This window comes from Tursiops truncatus, chromosome 15 (assembly GCF_011762595.2).
Source record: "Tursiops truncatus isolate mTurTru1 chromosome 15, mTurTru1.mat.Y, whole genome shotgun sequence".
NCBI classification, from domain to species: Eukaryota; Metazoa; Chordata; class Mammalia; order Artiodactyla; family Delphinidae; genus Tursiops; species Tursiops truncatus.
The window spans coordinates 73,370,737-73,384,184 of NC_047048.1; the positions used below are offsets into that span (position 1 = coordinate 73,370,737).

The 13,448-nt window shown below is 56.2% G+C and overlaps 1 long non-coding RNA gene across 1 annotated transcript; it reads right to left on the minus strand.

Annotated features, from left to right (window-relative positions):
* Window positions 1-627: 627 nt before the first annotated feature.
* On the minus strand, window positions 628-10,764 carry LOC141276550 (uncharacterized). The gene is made up of 2 exons (XR_012326381.1): window positions 5,983-10,764; window positions 628-5,790 (listed from the first exon to the last, which is right to left on the minus strand). It is a non-coding gene; the product is annotated as an uncharacterized lncRNA (long non-coding RNA).
* Window positions 10,765-13,448: the final 2,684 nt, after the last annotated feature.

Genomic DNA, 13,448 nt, shown 5'->3' on the forward strand with positions numbered 1-13,448 from the left:
GCAACTGATTTCTTTCCTTCATAGGAGACAGAGCGACAATCAAGAAACAAACAAACATCTTTTAAAAAGGCAAAAATGCAAATCAGGGCGGAGGAGGGAGGGTAAAGGAAAGGACCTCATTCTTATTCTGCAGCTTCGGCAGGGCCCTGGCCCATCCGCCGTTTCTATTAAAGCACTGGGCCCAGCACAGCCAACGCGCTGGCAAACTAACGCACAGTAATGAGGGTTTGTCCCAATCAGAGTAAACACCACCCGTTCCCAGGACACCGAGAAGCAGAAAATGAACCAGAGGTTAACTGGGTCACTGGCTGCGGCACAATGTGGGTCATTCTAGATGTAATTTAGTTCCCTTCAACGGGAGGCCCCAATACGGCCACCGGTTCTCACAGCGGGGACGGTGACTTAGCAGCAAGCCGAGGTCTCTTGGATACCAGGCCTGGAGCCGTTGCTGTGATTCACGGCACCTCTGACATCACTGGGTGTTTTTGTGATGCAAAGTGACATGTTGTCTAAACACACAAGGGGCCCAGTGAGTCTGTGTGGTGCTGTATGGGCGTGCCTGCCAGTGGGGCATGCAGAGGCTTACTGTCAGGTGGCTGGAATTTGTTTTAATCAGGTAGACACAAATGACTCTCACAAAGGAAAAAGTTTACTATACTCACAGATCCATAGAAATAGGAGACATGACCTTCCATGCAGGGCCACGTGGGGAAGCACCAGGGTCAGGCAGGAGGCAGAGGGAGGAGGAGAAAACAGTGGCAAGAGTCTGTATTGTGGCTTCTGTGGAAGGAACAGGTGAGGCAGGGTACGTAGGCTTAGGATTGGCTGTTTGAATGGTTTCAGCAGGCTCTGGGGCATAGGGGTTGTTGCTAGCTGTCTGGTGCGTGGCCCTCCAGTGATTAGGGCGGGTGGATAGTGGCCTGGAGCGTGAAAGCCTGATAAAGGAGGTGGTTGGGGGTGTGGGCTGTGGATTGGTTGGTTTACAGGACAAAAGCACACACACAGGTGAGTTGTTTATTATCTCTCAAAACTGGCTAACTCTGGGAGAGACAGTCCCTCCAGGGGCAGCAAGATTGCCCGTGTCACTGCCACTGGCACAGGGAAGCCGGTCACAGGCCGCCTCCTGAGTCAGGAGATTTGGAGGCAGGTGTTCGCAGTGACAGTCACACTTCCTGCTCCTCATTCTGAGGTGCCCCAACCAGACAGCAGAGGCCTGATGAGGAAGGACCCAGCCTGGGCTGAGGCGGGCGGCTTAGGTGGCCTGGGCTTCCCCCAGGGTCATCAGAGGCATGTCCTCTACGTCCCCCACTCCCTCCCCGTCCACACAGGGCGCCCTCCCTGCCCCACGTGGGAGTGTTCTCTGCCTGGAAAATATGCTTGAAGACACAGAGATGCTTCCAGAAGCGCAGGCCCTGAGGTCGAAGCGCAGGGGGGACCTGTCCACCCTCCCCCACTCCTTCTCCTGGACTCACTGCCCTTCCTTCTGTGTTACTTACATAGCAGGTTCATCCCCACCCAGGGCCTTTGTCCCGGCCGTTCGTCCTGCTGGGACGCTGTCGCTGGGCGAGCCCCTCCCGACCACCCTGCCCACAGCAGCCCCCTCCCCACTTGAGTGTGAGCTCCAAGGAGGCAGGGACCTGCCTGTCCTAAGCCCCGTGTGCCCAGCACCTCCAGCTGCCCCTGGCGCGGGGCTCTGCCCAGCAAGTGACTGGGGACGACTCAGTGGGTGAGCCTGGCCTCCGAAGTCCTGGGCTCACATCGCGGCCTGGCGGTTTACTGACTGCTTGACTGTGGGACAGGGACGCCTCCTCTCTGGGTCAAGGTTTCCTCCTCTGTGAGATGGGGCTGGTGCCAGCGTACTCACCTCTCACAACAGTTGCGAGGCTCAGAGACAGAGAGACGTGCATCAAAGTGCTTTGCCACTCAGAGAGCTATGGAAGCCACTGAATCGCAGTTCCTGCTCACACCTGACAGGAGTCACGGCTCAGGAAGAGCCCAGGGCGGCTGCCCCCAGGAGCGCTCGGCACATGTACGCGCATGCGCACATAGGCACACGCGGCGTAATGGCCGCTCCGGCCCCGTAAATAGTAACAGCTAATGATTACCACCTGCCGAGCGTGTATTCACTCATTGAATCCTCGCAAGCACCTGTACGTAAGTGTTGCTATAATCATCGTCATTGCTGCTCTGCAGAGAAAGAGAGCGAGGCCCAGGGAGGCTGGATCACCTGCCTAACGTCAGGCACAGGGAGGCTGGATCACCTGCCTAACGTCAGGCACAGGGAGGCTGGATTACCTGCCTAACGTCAGGCAGGTGGAGAGGATTTGGATTTGAAGCCAGGCACCTGGCTCCAGAGCTGCACTCCCCCGGCTTCCATTCTCTGTGTCTTCTCTATATGTTCTTCTTCCTCCCCCGACGGGGCTGTGGGTGGAGTAGGCTGTACCCCTGCAAGAACTGGGTAGAGGAACACACTTCACCCCTGTGTTCACCCATGGAGGCTTCGTGTCTCTGGTTCACCGTAAAATCTGTGTGAAAGTAGGCTTTGTAAGCCACATCATTCCTCCCAGGTAAATCCTTCGACTTTGCAGTGAATAAGCATGTATTTGAGAAAGATTTCACCGCCTATGAAACAGGGAGTGTGGAATGTTCCAGACTGATGTTCTGCGTGGGAGGGGAGACCAGTTGGACTCCACTGGGAAAGGCTAACCCCTCCACAGGGTAACATTTGCTGAATTTTCCCCTCACTCTGGCAGGGCCAAGCTTCCTGTAGTTCAACCAGTCAGAAGCTTCTGTTCTGAAGACTGCTGGCTATTCCCCAACATCCATTCCCCCTTCTTTAAGAGGAACAGAACCCGGCTTTGGGGACCGGGCATCGAGCCACTCAGGATAAAGCCTACATTTCCCAGCGTCCCTTGCAGCAGTCTGTGGTCATGTGACCAAGTCCTCTCCAGGGGGATGGACAGAGGAGGGCGATGTGCATTTTTCCAGGCTGAGCCCTTAAAGGTGAGCATCTTCTCCTTTTACCCACTTCCTGATGGCCAGATGCAAACATGGCGCTGAGTCATGGTGGACCACGTGGATGGGAGCAGACCCCAGGGGATGGTGAACCACCTGGACCTTGACACTGTAGAGCTGCCATGCCAGCCCTGGGCTGCCTGCTCTCAGATGATTCCACGAGAGAGAAGGAAACTGCAGCTGACCAATAGCTAATTCACAGAGCTGGATTCCTCACCATAGACGCTCACAGCCCAGACTCCAAGAGAGGGGTGGCTCAGGCCTGTGTCCTTGTTAGGGCAGCCCCTCCCGCACTAGGCGTTAGCAAAAACCATACTTTGAGGTTTGTTGATGACGCCCCATCACCAGCTGCCTTTGTTCTTCAGGCTCTAGAAGAGAATTTAGGCACTGGAAGATAAAACTATACTCTCTCTAGAATTTATTTCTGAGCCACAAATGAAATCTCCACGTATGACCACATTGGAATTGCTGAAAATATTTCTGTTATCATCTTACACAAGCAAGTAAGAAAAAAATATTATAGCAGACTGACCCAGATAAGACTCCCCCCTCTTCCCTGTGCGCAGATGTGCACACCCCCACCCCCAGTCTCATGCTTCCCACCCTGTCTCTTTCACCCCAGAATACAGTAGTGTGGGACAGGATTCTGTTCAGGGCTTTAAATCTGGTCTCTGTACCTGGTTCACCGTCTGGACTGAGCCTCTTCCTCCCTCCTCCCTGGCATCCTCCCCTGCCGGCCCCGCCCCAGGGTTAAAGCCCTGCCTCCTGCCCCCCTCCCCGCCATTTGTCCTCTGAACCACCACGGTCCCTGCTCCAGGGGACTGTCCAGCCTGTGTGCAGCCTGTGGCCCGAGAGCCCTAGAAGAAGCCTGGGTGTTCCCTCCCTGCCCCTTCCCTGGCCATGCCCGTGGCCCCCAATCTGGGACAGGAACCCAAAAGGGACCTTCGTTCCAATCTGCAGGAGCCCGCACCTCACCCTCCAGGGGTCTGGGGTGGAGAGACTCCTGAGGGTCCAGGCAGCTCCCCCCTGGCCTGAGCGCAGTGCCCACGCCCCCAAGGGCGGCTCTCAGGCCTCCCCGGGGCAGGTTTGTAAGGTTCGCTGCCCACTTCGATGAGGACATGATTCGTGGGGGACACGACAGGCAGACCTGCTGCAAACCACCCAGCGGCCGCGCGTGGGAGGCCGGGCTGCACGGTGGGGGGAGGGGTGACCCCGAGGGCGGACGCGGCTCCACGCAGAGGAGGGTGGGCTCCGCGAAGGCAGCGGGCTCGGCTCCTGTCTGCGGCCCGCTCTCCTGGCCAACCGACCGGGGCCCATCGTCTAATGACCGCCCAGGGCACGGGGCCCCCGAAGCAGCTGGTGGCTGCCCTCGAGTTCTGCATACGGAATGGAGGGTTGCCTGTCCTAGTCAGGGCCGACGGGCTCGGGGGTTGGCGCCAGCCCGGGGGTCACAGTTCTCGGAGCCCAGATGATGCCCGGAAGCTGCGGGCAGTGCAGCTCCAGGATTTCTCTAGGGCTGGGGCTGGGGGCGGGCAGTCCCACTGGAGGGGGGCCCGGGGGTCCTGCAGAGGCTGCCCCCATAGCAAGCCCCCTGTTTGACAAGGATTCCAGGCTCATCTGGGTGGCCGAGAAGGGGAGTAGAGATCATGACTGTGCCTAAAACGCCCTCCCACACCTTGGTCCCTCCCTGGTGTAGGGAGTGGCCAGGGGGGAGGACTTGAAAGTCCCTGTAACCTGGGTGTCTGGGGTCCATTCACCATGAGGTGGCCTCCAAGATGGCAAAGCCCCCAAAGAAAGATCCACTCCCACCCATTTTGCCCACCACACAGGACTCAGTGCAGTGCACACAGCAGTCACTCGATAAATGCTTGTGCAGGACAGGACAGTGTTTCCCTGCGGCCCCGTTTATCCCGTCAGACACCACGGTGCTCACGCTGGTCCTGGTGACGGGGGTGACGGCGGGGCGGTGGGCATTAGACTCGGCAGAGCCGGGAATTACCCACTTCCGGTGCTTCCAGACCCCTCTCCGCGTTTACAAAGAACGTGCACCACTTTTAGTTTTGTTCAATTATAAAACTAACAGGCAAATAAATGACTGTAAAAAACCGCCCAGCAGAGCATGGCGTAAAGGAAAAGTGAAATTCTTCCTTTCCCAAAGGATGTTTATTTCCTCATAACTTCTGTTGTTTCGGGGCTGCCTGGCGGTTATTACCACTATTCTAGATGATACGTACGCCGATTTCTAGGGTTGCCATCGCTAGATAATATATATTGGCTCTCCTGCTATGAAAAATGGAAATTTCCGTTCCTTTGTGGCAGCTCACCTTTCTTTCAGCATCCTGAGATGTATTAAGTGCACTTTTATTCTAAATTCTTCTGTTGACCAACTTTATAACCTCGGTAAACGGAACCCCCTCTTTCCCCTTCCATTAAGCTTAGACGTGAGGACCATCTGCCCACAGCTCTCGGTGGAGAAACTGGCATCTCCACGCTGTTCTTGGTCTTTCCTCAAATCCTCCTTCCGTGCCCCGCCCCCACCACTGTCGGCTACATGTTACTGTTAAGTCCCCCAGGTTTATAAAATGCACACAACACAGGGTGTCTCTGTGCTCTGACTACAGGGGGAAATCCAGAAAGTGCATCGATGGGGCCGGGATCATCTGGGCATGGGGCCCCCTCTCACCTCCACTGCGAGCCTGGAGAGGTTGAGGCCATGCTGTCGCTCACTTCCCCATCTCCAGGGCCACTGCAGCCCAGCAGCAGCTCAATAAATACCTGTGGAAGGAGTGGGAGGACACAGGAGGGGTTTAGAGAAGTGAGGGAGGTCATGTCAGGGGCACCATGTAAAGGCGCCCAGGTTTGACCACTCTGACCTTCAAAGTCCATCTGCTGTAAGTAAAGCCTGGAGCACAGAACTTGGCCCTCGGAGGCCCCGGAAACATGAACACCCCTGCTTCTCACTCTCACCTGGGCTGTGAAGTGACCGGGGCCTCAGATTGGCTTGGACATAAACACGCTGCGTCCTGAGAGCTGTTAGGATCCGACCATCTTTCTCCCAACAGGTGGCAAGAACCCCCCGTGAGCTGTGAGCAGAAGCGCCTTTGGTGGAAACGTCCTCATGGCTGCACCCTCCTTGTGTCGTCTGTGGTCAGGACGACGGCGCCAGTCCTACGGAGCGAGGGCAGGGGGCAGGAGGTGGAGAACGGGAGGGGGAGCGCTGTTTCCATCAGGAGGCGGGTCTGTGAGCCCAGCTTGTCTGATCTGCGTCAGTCCCAGGGCTTTCGCTGGAATACTGGGAAAGAGGCCTTTCTTTTTACTGTCCTTGCTGGACCAGTGGGATGGGACTCCGTTGCGCTGGGGCATCTTTGCCCCTCACGAGAAACATGTGACCAAGAATGGAGCCGACCCAGGAGGAAGGGGCCTGAAGGATGGGAGAGCCACTTCCCGATGACGTCATTTTGCCCCGGATCCGGCCGCGCCTGCAGCCAGGTAGCGCTGGACCGCGCCGTGCCTGCAGTGAGCGGATTTTTATTTCAGCTCATGTCAGTTTGCACGGCGTTCTGTCCCTTGTGATCCAGAGTCTTGGCTGACACACCTCAGCCCCCCTTTTAGCCTCAGAGATTTCTAGAGCTTTGGGGTCTTTTGCGGGGAAGCCCAGACTGGCAGGAGTTCCTATGTGTCCTGTATTCTCGGGAAACCTCTGACCTGAGTCCAGACTGAGATGGCCTCGGAGCCTCTCATCAGCTTGGGGCCTGGGCACCTGAACCGGCCCTGAACCAAAGGCGAATGAGGGGCCCGCCTGGCAGGAGGCTGGCGACCCCCAGGCTGAGGATGGAGGATGAGAGCTGGGAGCCTAGATGGGCCAGGCAGGCAGACAGAAGGACAAGATCTAGAGAACACGGCCAGGAATGACCCCGAGGATGGAGCCCTGTGCCATCCTCCACGGTAGCCACTGGCCACTTATAGCTATTTAAGTTCATATGAATAAAACGAAATAAATTTAAAAATTCAGCTCCTAAGTCACACGGGCCACGTTTCAAGTGCCCTTAGTCACATGTGATTAATGGTCACCATATCGGACAGCACGGATATGCAGCATTTTCATCATCACAGAAAGTTCTCATGGGCAGCACTGGCCAGAGTAGGTTTTGAGTCCAGCAAGTTATCAGGTTGGAAGGAGTCGCCAGGCAAGAAGGAAATGAGAAATAAACACCAGAGCTTTGACCAAAGGTCCGCTCTCACTCACTCATGTGTTCACTCCTCCTGTCAGTCGTCTGAGTAATCCCACATTCACTGAGCTCCTTCTGGGTACCGACCGCTGCCGTGGGCTCCAGGGAAACAAGAGAGAAGGAGGCAGAGGCAGCCCGACCCCAGGGAGCTCGTGTTCTAGTCTGGGAGGCGGACAATAGAGAAGGAGGTAAATACATCAATACCCAAGACAATTGCAGAAAATAACAAACGCCACAAGCAGAGAGCAGGTACTATAACAGTCGCGGGGCCTGCGGGGGGAGGGCCAGGCCTTAGTTCAGGGAAACATGGCATCTTTGGGCGACCATAAATTATAGGGCCCGGAATAAGGTGAGGCCGCTCAAAGGGCAGGAGTGTGATGCTCTAGGGACCCCTTGCTCCCAGGCTGGAAGAGGCCTGGTGCCCTGAAGCACCGAGTTCTAGAATTAGAACGTGGACCCCGCCCCAAGGCCTGAAGTGGACAGGGGCCCCCAGAAAGCAGAGCAGCAGCGACTGCAGAAGCGGCCACGGGCCGTCAGCGGAGGTTATTCCGTGGATAGAAACAGAGGGGCTGTTAGGAGTAAGCCCACCCAGCCTCGGCCGGGACCTGACACTCGCAGTTTGTGAGGGTCGATCCTTGAGGCAAGTCCCAGAGGCGTTTGCATCTCTCCTGTTGGCGCCTCTGCAGGGGACCATGTCTGGGCTCTCAGCTCATTCTGCCCCTTCAAGGAGGCAGCGGCTTCCATTTAACAAAAAGACAACCAAGACCCCTGCTCAGACAGAGCTGCCCCATCATCGCTGTCTTTTTTTTTTTTTTTTTTTTTGCGGTACGCGGGCCTCTCACTGTTGTGGCCTCTCCCATTGCGGAGCACAGGCTCCGGACGCGCAGGCTCAGCGGCCATGGCTCACGGGCCCAGCCGCTCCGCGGCATGTGGGATCTTCCCGGACCGGGGCACGAACCCGTGTCCCCTGCCTCGGCAGGCGGACTGTCAACCACTGCGCCACCAGGGAAACCCATCGCTGCCTTTTTAATTCCCAGAAATAGAGCCTTTGGTGGTGGCGCAGGGGGAGCTGAGAGACCCGGGGAAGGGATGGGGCAGAGCCCTGGATGCTGGGATGCAGGGAAGGGCGCCACGGAGCAGCTGCGACCACAGCCTCTGACCTCCCGGCACAAGGGTCCGAGGTAGGCTTGCTTGCTTACAAACCTCAAAAGTCAAGGTGCCCACAATTCCCTCTTCAAGTAAGAACACTCCATTTCTGCACACAGAGGGCACGATGATATTATTCAGGTTCTAAAACAGACCCAAGTGTGTTCTCCTGGCAAGAAGTGGGCAGAGCCAACCCCAGTTACGGTTCCCTGACAGCTCCCTGAATTCAGCCAAAGAAGATGACTCCATGTGGCAGAGGGCAAGCCTCGCAGAGGAAAAGACTGAGCAGGTGTAAATGTCCTCCTGGACATTGGAGGTTTCCCAAGCGGCCAGGGAAGTCCCTGCCCCTAATGGAATCTTTTCCTGCAGGATTCTCTCGGTGACAAGGGACAGAGACCTGACTCGGGTGGCTCAGGCCGAGGGCATCAACAGGCTGGTGCACGGTGCTAGGTCTTCAGGCAGAGCCGGGTCTGCGTGTCACACGCTGCCCCCTGGACTCGGCTGAGTGGCCCCGACCCCCACCACGGTGCCGGCTCCCGCCAGGCTCCACTGGGGCCCAGGGGCTGCAGGCGCCCTGTGCGGCTCCAACACAGCTCCTGCCCTGCACTCGCTCAGGTTCAAGTCCAGGGACAAGAGCAGGTGCCACGAGAGCCCCAAGTCACTGAGTGGCCAGCTTAGGTCCCATCACTGAGTCCCCCCCTGGCCAGGCCTGGGGTCCTGCATCAGCCCACCCCAAACACGCAGGCTGAGGTGGGAAGGCGAATTCTCAAATGATGATCAGGTTCTGTTCATTCGAGAAGGGGAAGTGGACGCTGGAGGATGCACGGGGGACGTTCTCTCCACGAAGGGAACGTGCAGGTATCACACTTCCAGAGAGTCTGGAAGGATTCAGATGGTGGGCGCAGAAGAAGTTTCCCTAATTCTGGGTTTATTTTTGAAAGCTTCGGCTGACCTGGCCCGTGAAGGGGGTCGCTGGGTGTCCCGTGATGCTGCATTCTGTCTCCATCCTAGGACAAATGAGTTTGGGGACCCCCACTGCTGTGAACCCAGTTCACAGGTGAGCGGACCTCAGGGCCGCCGTTCTCAAGGGCCAGCTGTGACCGCTTCCAGCCAGGACTGCGCTCGGCTCGAATCCACCAGTTCCAGTGGCTTAACCCAGGGTGACTGGCCTGTTTCCGGGTCAGTGAGGCCAGGGGGCGGCGGTCCAGGCCTGGTGCAGGGCTGCACGATACGCCAAGCGCGTCTCCTTCCGCCGTTCTGCCTCCGTCCTCGGCTTGCGCCTTTCCTGCAGGGTCCCTGTGGCTGCGGATGCCGCTGCTCCTCGGCGTCGTGTCTGCCCCCCGCCAGGAGGGAAGCAGGAGCGGCGAGAGGAGGAAGAGGCTGAATCGGGGCAGCCGCGCTTTCCCAGGATCCCCAGCGGCCGCCTGCCTCCACCTCGGGGCGAGAACGGGGTCACACGGGCACAGCGGCCGGGGGGCTGGCCATGGCTGGAGCGCGGGGCCATCAGGGTCCTGTTAGTGAGAAAGAAGGGCCCTGGGTGGACACCTGGCGTCGGCACAGTCCAGTTAACTGGCGAAAAAGGCTTGCACTTGTGTGCAGCTGTTTTCAATCAAAGGTACATCACTTGCATCTTCGCAAGCACACATTCCTGCTCTAGAGAAATGAAGGCGCCCAAACCACGTGATTCTGCCTGCAGACGTTCCACCTGGACTCTGAGTCACCCAGTTCACCATCATGTGGTTCAAATTCAACAGAAATTTCCCAGATCTCCGCCCTCCGTGGGGTGCGTTTCTCTGCCCGGCGCAGGTCACCCCAACTCCCGGTCACCCCGGCAGGCGGAGCCTCGCTGTTCCCCCTCTGCAGACAGGCCGCCGAGGCATGAACAACGTCCCCCCGGCCAGAGCCTGGGATTGTCCTCCAGCAGCGCCGGCCTGGATGCCGGCCCGGAGATAAATCATGTCTCTTCAAAAAGCTGCAGCGGCCCATTATTTCTGCTTGCAAATACCCCTGGATCTTCACTTGAGAGCTGGGTGACAGGCCCCGGCTGTCGTGCTCCGCTCTGCATAAAATCGCCGTCAGCCAGTGGACTTCTGTGATGAGCAAGCTGCTAGCTTCAGATGGAGGGTAAATAAAATCCCTCCCCGGCGGGCGGGGCTTGGTCGAAGGTTCCAGAGTCCTGTCTGCAGAAGGAGCGGGAACGTGTACAGTCACGGCTCAGGCCCGGGGGAAATGCCCTGTTCCCACGAGTTCACGTGGGGAGGAGCCGAAATGACAGAACGGAGATCCCTGTTGTGCGTTTTGCAGTGTCGTGCAGTTCTTCCCCAAGTAAACAGCAATCACATAATAAACTGAGTACAATCAGTTATTATGGATATTTCAACCAGAATATGATGAACCGCCACGTACCCATCACCCAGATTCCACAATTACCGGGACCCGCCCCATCCCCTCCAGCTCTCCCCTCTTTCCCGCAACGTATTGAAAGCAAATCCCGGACGTCATGTGGATGTTTTCTAAGGCGGCTGCAACTTCCTCATCACCTCTGAAGTTCAAGTCCCTCCAATTGTCTCACAGACGCCGTTTTCTCGTTGCTTTTCCAGAATCAGGATTTAAACAAGGGCTGCCCGGCATGTGGTGAAGTCTGTAAAGTCTCTTGGTCGACGCGACCCGCTTTCTTCAGTTGACTTTTCATGCCCCTCCCTTGCTGATTCCAGGATCAGTGGTCCCGTGGGTGCCCCCTTTTCTGGATTTGTCTGTCTGCTGCCTCACGTGTCACATCCGAATTCCCTCCACCCGGAAGGAGAAGTGGCTGCCACTGGGCGCCCTTGGTGGGGGGGGGGGGTCAGGTTTCAACTAAACCCAGCCTGGGGTGTGGGAGCAACGGAGCCATTGCTTGAGAAAGTGAATGTGTGTGATTTAAGAACATTTCATGGATTATTGTTGAACTAGCAAAGCGGGTGTTTGCTCCCAAGCATTACCACCTCGTTTGACGTCAGCTCTGTTCCGGGTTGAGTCGCATGAATTAGCTGCCTGCCTTTCCCAGGTGAGACGTGGATTGGAACTCAAGTCCCAAAGCCACGGCCCCGTTTTCAAGAGTGCCTGTGAGGAACTGCAAACAGCTCTGACGAAATGAAGGCCTCGTGAAAGGGGCTGTGTTAGACAAGCACATGTACGTAGCCAACCCAAGGGCCTGTTATTCTGGCCTCAATTACCTTCTGGGTCGTGGGCTTCAGTCTGGGAAGGTCAATGTTCACTTGCTATAGTTACTGAAAGACACAGACGCTGCGGGCTGGGCTCCACCACGGCAGCACCTTATAAAATCCTGGATCATGATCCCTTTATTCCACAGATGAAGATACTGAGGCTCAGAGAAGATAAATTTGCTCAAGATCACGCATCTTAGAGATCTGGGGATCAGCCTATCGCCTCACCATGGGTTCCGCCCAGCAGCCAGTCAACGGCTGTTCAGTAATGAAATCAGCCGTGATGTGTCACGCTGTGTAAACTCCTCCAGCCACTCCCCACAGTTGCTCCCAGTTCTTGGCCTCTTCTCTGTTCCTTGCACTTGTCTAGCCCAGTCCTGCCCCCAGGCCGTTCTGCACATGCTGTACCCTTGGTCTGGAATGCTCTCCTGCCGGCCTCTGCCTGCTGGAACCTTCTGTGTTCATCTCAGTTCAGATGTCACCTCTTCAGAGTGGCCATCCCCGACCTCCCTGTGTAGCTCGGCCTCTATTCCCTTCTTTCCCAACTCCCAGCTTATTTCCTGTCGAGCAGTTTCACCTTCTTTATCAATCTTGTTTATTACTTCCTTGTAAATGTGTCTCCTTTACTAGAAAGTTTCCCTCTGAGGGCAAGGACCAGGTCTGCGCGTTCAAACCTCTACCCCCAGCGCTAAGAGAAAGTGATCAATAAATATTTACTCAGAAAATAGTGGATAAGTAAATGAAACAGGTTCGAATAAATGAATAAAATTCACAGTAAATGTAAATGATCTTTCTCAAGAAGTCATTAAGGAAAAAAGAAAAAGAAAAAAGGACAGAAAAGAAAAGAGAGAGTCTGCTCGCAGGAAGCTGGGCTGTATGTTTACTTCATTCTATTTGAAGAAGCAGAAATGGGACGTGAGGATTTTAACGGGAAAGTGGCATCTCATAGCTGGTCTCTCTGATCTGGTTGCTGGAGCAGTGAGACACGTTATAAGGGACGGGACCCCGCCTGCCCTGCTGGGAGTACGACCATCCACTTTCTGGCCCTCGTGGGGCATCTGGACCCTTGGTTGTTTGTTCTCTTCTTTATTGTTAAATTCCAAAGGGCCTTGGAGAAACGCTATCTTATTTTTCTGCTCTTCATCTCAGGACCTTCCTCGTCCCCTGCCCACCCCGAGGGCACGTGCTCAGGACTCATTAAGTCACGGAGACACTGACCAAGGCTCTCATCCCTCGGAAGGAGTCGCAGGGGAGCTGGGGCCTGGGAGGCATTTTCTTTTCCTCCCGCCCCTGCGTTTGGAGGCAGATAAGGTGGCCTTTTCTTCCTGCTTCACTTCAGGTGTCCCTTCTGTGAAGCCAGGTTCACCCGCTGCTTTGTGTCAGTGACCTCCAGTTGTTTTCATGATGCTTTTATCCCAGAATCACCTCAGCACCCGAGAGAAAGGGGAACTGGTTATAAAAAGGATACACTACTCTTAATTACTCTTAAACTCCAGAGTGACTCGCCCAAGGGCAGGGAGCCAGGCTGTGAGGTGTTTGTGAAAGCAGGGGCCGTATATCCTGCTGGCCCTGCTGTGGCTAAGCTGCCCCTGGTGGCGTTTAATCAGTGGCCTCTGTGGGACCTCTCAGGGATGCTGCCTCCTATGAAATGAGAATCCACCTGCAGCTGCCTCTGGAGGGAATGTTCCAGAAGGTGGTGGCCCCAGGTTCTCCCTCTGCTGAGTCAGGGAAGAGGTTAAGGGAGGTGCTTTGGCTTGTGGGGCATCCTTGGGATTCTTCAGACTCCGGTACGCAGCAACACCACAGAACATTCTGTAGACCAGACCCCCTCCAGGTGGGCAGAAGGGGGGCGCTG